Source organism: Nicotiana tomentosiformis, chromosome 7 (genome assembly GCF_000390325.3).
Source record: "Nicotiana tomentosiformis chromosome 7, ASM39032v3, whole genome shotgun sequence".
Lineage (NCBI taxonomy): Eukaryota > Viridiplantae > Streptophyta > Magnoliopsida > Solanales > Solanaceae > Nicotiana > Nicotiana tomentosiformis.
The window spans coordinates 43,699,013-43,705,586 of record NC_090818.1 but is presented as its reverse complement, the minus strand read 5'-3'; positions in this window follow the sequence as shown (position 1 = coordinate 43,705,586).

The following is a 6,574-nucleotide window of genomic DNA, read 5'->3' as shown; positions in this document are numbered from 1 at the left end:
GTGGCATCTCGTTTCATAATCATAAAAATACGGGTCTCAGCCCATTTCCATATTTTTCATAAACATGGGTCTCAACCAATTTTTCATATTTCCACGACACCTCGTGCCCATAATTAAATCATCATATTTCCCCAGCACCTCGTGCCCTCGTTTCATATAACAACTGCACGGACAATTCACATGCCAAATATCATTATCATTTAATCACAGCACCTCGTGCCCACAATTCATAGCACAATTGCACGGACAATTCACGTTCCAATATCCTCATTATTTACTCTTGGCACAACGTGCCCACATTTTATTTTATAATCCGCCTGGCAATAGCCACATGCTCTCAATTTCAACATAAATCAGATTGTCATCAATTTACCAACAACAAGAAAAATTGCACAAGGTATAAAAATAAACACCAGAATATCACAACATCACATGAAAATCATCAACCCCACAACCCCAAATCATCACATATCGTCCCTGACAATAGCTACCCTTATCGCTCCGCCCAGACAATATTAATAGCCACCCTTATCGCTCCTATTGCCCACCCTTATTGCTCCTATAGCCACCCTTATCGCTTTACCCAGACAATATTCTAACAAACACAACAACAGTGAAATGTCACCCTTATACCCACATAATATCAACAGTGAAATGCCACCCTTATCTCCCCAAAATAATAAATCACACAACACAACAATTTACATGGGAAATTAATACGACACATAATAAAATCAATTTATATCACAATTTGCCCAATGGCCACAATTGAATTCCAAAGATATAACAAAAATTAATTAATTTGACAACAAATAGACCAAGGCTCCACACAATGTATATAACACCCAAAAATAATCAATAGAGATAGAAATTACTCAGCATAAAGCAAAACCTTCATTAATGCAAATTTAGATAATTATATTAACTCTTATTCTTAAGCTCGCTTAAATTAATTATTTGCATAAGAAAATTCATATTGGAATTAATTTCCAAGAAATATTAAACCAACAATACTCACGAAATTTCATAAATATTTGAAGTAACAATCACATCAAATTATCATATAAAAATAAATTCAACAATAAGGATTTAGGCATGGCAAATAAATGATTTAATATTTTTTTACAATTTCCCAATTTACTAAACAATAATGCCTGAGACTTTAATTCAATGAATTTTGCATGTATATGCCCGAGTACGTACTCGTCACCTCGCGTACACGGCTTTTCACATTTCACAAATGGCACATAAGACGCAATGCCTAAGGGGTAATTCCCCCATTCGAGGTTAAGCAAGACACTTACCTTTTTGAAATTAGGCCGATATTCCAAAATAGCCTTCTTGCTTGAATTGACCTCTGGACAGCTCAAATCTATCCAAATTAATTGTATAACTCCATTAATATTTGTCGGAAATCATTCCGGATAATAATACGTCGACTTAAAAATTTATTCTAAAAAGTCAATAAAAGTCAACGCGGGACCCGCCCCTCGGAACTCGACATAATATTCATAAAATCTGAACACCCATTCTGATACGAGTTCAACCATACCAATTTTATCGAATTCCAATAACAACTTGACCTCCAAATCTTAAATTTTCGTTTTCAAATCCCGAAGTTCAAATCCCTGATTTACACCTCAAAAATATGTAATCTAATCGGATTATGCGATGATAATTCAATATTATGGAGTAGAAATGATTACAAGGGACTTAACTCAAGTTTTCCCGTGAAAACCTTGCTCAAACATCGCCCAACCTGAGCTTGAAATGCCCAAAAATGGCAAAAGCTCAGAACCCCTCTGTTTCTGTATTGCCCAGGGGCTTTCGCACCCGCGGTGATTTCTTCGCACCAGCGGCTTTGCATCCATGGCATAATTTTTCGCACCCGCGGTGCCTGGCCAGCTAATGCATTTTTCGCTTCCGCGACTAATTCCTCGCATCCGGGAGCTCACACCTACGACCCTTATTTGCGCAGGTGTGATCATACCAGATGCCCAGCTGCTTCGGCTCTTCCTCCAAATCCAAATTCGATCCGTTAGGCATCTGAACTCCCCCGAGGCTATAACAACCCGACCGGTCGTTTTGAGAGTAATTGCTTTGATCCCGTATTAACTGCTTTCCCCAAATCTTTTTCTGCTATTGTGACTTGCCGGGATGATTTGTTTTGAGTTTCAGAGTGTTTTGGGACACTTAGTCCCTAAATGAGAGCTTTAGCCCTAGGATTTGGACCGTAGTCAGAACTATGTGAAGACGACTCCGGAATAGAATTCTATCGGTTCCGTTAGCTCCGTTAGGTGATTTTGGGTTTAGGAGTGTGTCCGGATTTTGTTTTGGAGGTTCGTAGGTCATTTAGGCTTGAAATGGCGAAAGTCGAATTTTTGGAGTTTTGGGTCGGTAGTGGAAATTTTGATATCGGGGTCGTTTTCCGATTCCGGAAGTTGGAGTAGGTTCATAATGTTGATTATAACTTGTGCGCAAAAATTTGAGGTCCATCGGACGTGATTTGATAGGTTTCGACATCGGTTGTAGAATTTTGAAGTTTCAAGTTCTTTAAGTTTGAATTAGAGGGTGATTCATGATTTTAGCGTTTCTTGATGGGATTTGAGAGCTCGACTAAGTTCGTATGGTATTTTAGGATTGGTTGGTATGTATGGTCGAGGTCCCGAGGACCTCGGGTGTGTTTCGGATGCTTAACGGGTGAAAACATGGACTTAGAGGAATTTCTGAATTTTTCTGGTTCTGGTGTTTTCGCTCCGCAGGTGCGCGAGCCGCACATGAGGAGATGGAAGCGCAGATGCGATAAATCGAGAGTTGGCCTGGGGTCGCAGGTGCGAGGAAGTTTTCGCATCTACGACACCCGGGGGGCCGAGTTTGAGCTAATTTAGGGTTTTGGCCTAATTTTGTAGTTTTTCTTGTGGAATTCATTCCATTAGAGCGTATTGATGGTATTGTACTGTTTTGAATAGATTTCGGGCCATTAGCTCGTGGCAAGAACGTGATATCAGGTTGATTTGAGCGGTTCGAGGTAAGTGGCTTGCCTAACCTTGTGTTGGGGACTTTTCCCTTAGGATATCTTGATATTATTTGGTGTGTGGGCACCATGTACGTGAGATGACGAGTACGTACACGGGCTATTATTGCAAAACAATCATTTTTAACCTTTTTAAATAATAAATTGCTTCTCTTATTAATTGTACTAATATGTTTAATTGTGTAGTTTAGACTAGAAAAGCATGCTTACGTGTTTTAACTGCCTAATTTACATTCTGTGCGTCATGTTCAGTTAAGTCCTTATTTGCCTTATCTGTGTCCAGTATAAACTGTATACCTCGATGTCATACCTGTCATTTTATCTTGCGTTGCATATTTAAATTGGGACTACGGACGTATTCCGGGAGATCCCCCTGTACTACATATTTACTTTGGGACTACGGACGTATTCCGGGAGATCCCCCAGCACTGCATATTTACTTTGGGACTACGGACGTATTCCGGGAGATCCACCTGTACTGCATATTTACTTTGGGACTACGGACGTATTCCGAGAGATCCCCCAGCACTGCATATTTACTTTGGGACTAAAGACGTATTCCGGGAGATCCCCCTGTACTGCATATTCATTTGAAACTATGGGACGGTATCCCGAGAGATTTCCCACTGTGTTTACCTTGTTTTGAGCCGAGGGCTCCCTTAACTATTAAATTTTCGAAAATTTCTTTAACTGTGTTACCGTAAATTCTACTTATATCTTTTACTGTTTAATTTATTATATTTACTCTGGTAGGGTCTTGACCTGACCTCGTCACTACTTGACCGAGGTTAGGCTTGGCACTTACTGGGTACCATTGTGGTGTACTCATGCCCTTCCCTGCATATGTTTTCGTGTGCAGATCCAGGTGCGAGCTATCAGCTTCGGGGTTAGTACGTGCTGCTGATTCTAGAAGACTTCAAGGTACCTCTGCTTGCGTCCGCAGATCTTTGGAGTCCCCTTCTACTCCCTCGTCTAGAGATTTTTCCTTAATATCTTTAGTGATATTCCGGGTCTTGGGAAATTATTTTGTATATGCCGAGTGGTACTACTCTTGGCTATTTATAATATGCTGTTTATCCTTAAAAATGTTGTGTTTCCTTTATATTTTTCGCAATAGTAGGCTTACCTAGTCGTAAAGACTAGGTGCCATCACGACACCTTATGGAGGGTTAATTTGGGGTCGTGACAAGTTGGTATCAGAGCACTAGGTTCGTAGGAGTCGCGAGTCACAAGCCGGTTTATTAGAGTCTCGCGAATGGGTGCGGAGACGTCCGTACTTATCTTCGAGAGGCTATGTAACTGTTAAGAACAATCAAATTTCTTTGATTTCCTTGTCGTGCGAGTTATTGACACCAAAACTTCTAACATTCTATTCTATTCTTTCTCACAGATGGTGAGGACCCGCCCCGAGCCCCCTGCCAGAGCCACCAGAGGTCGGGGTCGGGGTAGAGGACGACCACGCGATGCAGCCCGAGCACCTGTGAGTGCTGCGTCAGAGGAGCCCCCAGCAGCTCCAGCTGGAGGGCCAGCGCCAGAGATCCCTATTGCTACTCTAGCCCACCAGGAGACTTTAGCTCAGTTCTTGAGCATGTTCAGCACTCTGGCTCAGGCTGGACTATTTCCGATAGGTCCCGCTACATCTCAGACCAGGGGAGGGGCACAGACTCCCGCAGCCCGCACCCCTGAGCAGAGGGTCCAGGTTGATCAGGACCTAGAGTATTTTCCTATGCCCCTAGTGGCTCCGGTTCAGCATGAGATCAGGGTAGCTGCTTCTGAGGCAGAGCAACTCAGACTTGAGAGGTACAAGAAGTACCACCTACCTACTTTCAGCGGACTAGCTTCAAATGATGCTCTGGGTTTTCTTGAGCAGTGTCATCGTATTCTCCGCACTATGGGAATTGTGGAGACGAGTGGGATTTCTTTCACCGCTTTCCAGCTGAGGGGAGCAACATATCAGTGGTGGCATGCCTATGAGCTGAGTAGTCCGGACGAGGCAGCCTCACTCAATTGGACTCACTTTTCAGAGATGTTCTTGCGTGAGTATGTTCCTCAGAGCCTCAGGGATGCTTGGCGCGCAGAGTTCGAGCAGTTGCGTCAGGGTTCTATGACTATGTCGGAATATGCAGTACGTTTCAGTGGGTTAGCTTGCCATGCACCTGCTCTGGTTGCTACAGTCAGAGGAAGGGTTCGTCGCTTCATTGAGGGACTCCACCCCAGTATTCGGACCAGTATGGCCAGGGAGTTGGAGATGGACATCAATTATCAGCAGGTAGTAAGCATTGCCTGGAGAGTGGAGGGCATGTTTTCCTGTGACCGAGAGGAGAGAGAGGCCAAGAGGTCTCAAGAGACTGGTCATTATTCAGAAGCTCGTGCACCAGCATCACGCTATGGTAGGGGTTTTGTGAGTCGCCTTGTTCATTCAGCTCTTCCAGCAGCCAGCAGTGTCCTAGCTCCTCCTAGGCCTCAGGAGCCCTATTATGCACCGCCAGTATCCAGTATGCCTCCTACTCGAGGTGCTATTACCGGCCAGTCCAGCAGGCCAGGTCCGAGTCAGTCTCAGCCGCCGCGTCCTCCGAGAGGTTGTTTTGAGTGTGGTGACACTCGTCACCTGGTTAGAGATTGCCCCAGAGCCAGGAGAGGTGCACCTCTACAGACTTATCAGCCTCTACGTGCTCCACCGGGTCCTCCGGTCATTCTTCCAGCACCAGCTGCTACCCCACCTCCTCAGCCAGCTCGAGGTGGAGGTCGAGGAGGTCGAGGTCGCCCTAGAGAGGGAGGCCAGGCCGGGTACTATGCCCTTCCATCCCGTTTAGAGGCCTTTGCTTCAGATTCTGTTATCACAGGTATCGTCCCCGTCTGTCATAGGGATGCATCAGTATTATTTGACCCAGGCTCTACGTATTCATATGTGTCTTCTTATTTTGCCCCACATTTGGGGATATCTCGGGATTCATTGAGTTTCCTTATTTATGTATCTACTCCCGTGGGAGATTCTCTCATTGTGGACCGCGTATATCGATCGTGCTTGATTGATCTTAGTGGTTTTGAGACCAGAGTCAATTTGTTATTTCTCAGTATGGTAGATTTTGATGTTATCTTAGGCATGGACTAATTGTCGCCCCATTATGCTATTCTTGATTGTCACGCTAAGACCGTGACGCTGGCTATGCCAGGTTTGCCGAGATTAGAGTGGAGAGGTACCTTAGAGTATACTCCCCGCAGGGTCGTTTAATTTCTTAAAGCTCAGCGAATGGTTGAGAAGGGGTGTGATGCGTATTTGGCCTATGTGAGAGATGTCAGTATTGATACCCCTACATTTGAGTTAGTTCCAGTAGTGAGGGACTTCCCAAATGTGTTTCCAGTTGATCTTCTGGGTATGCCGCCCGATAGAGATATTGATTTTGGCATTGATTTGTTGCCGGGCACTCAGCTCATCTCTATTCCTCCATATCATATGGCTCCTCCTGAATTAAAGGAGTTGAAGGAGCAGTTGCAGGAGTTACTTGATAAGGGCTTCATCATGCCCAGTGTATCACCTTG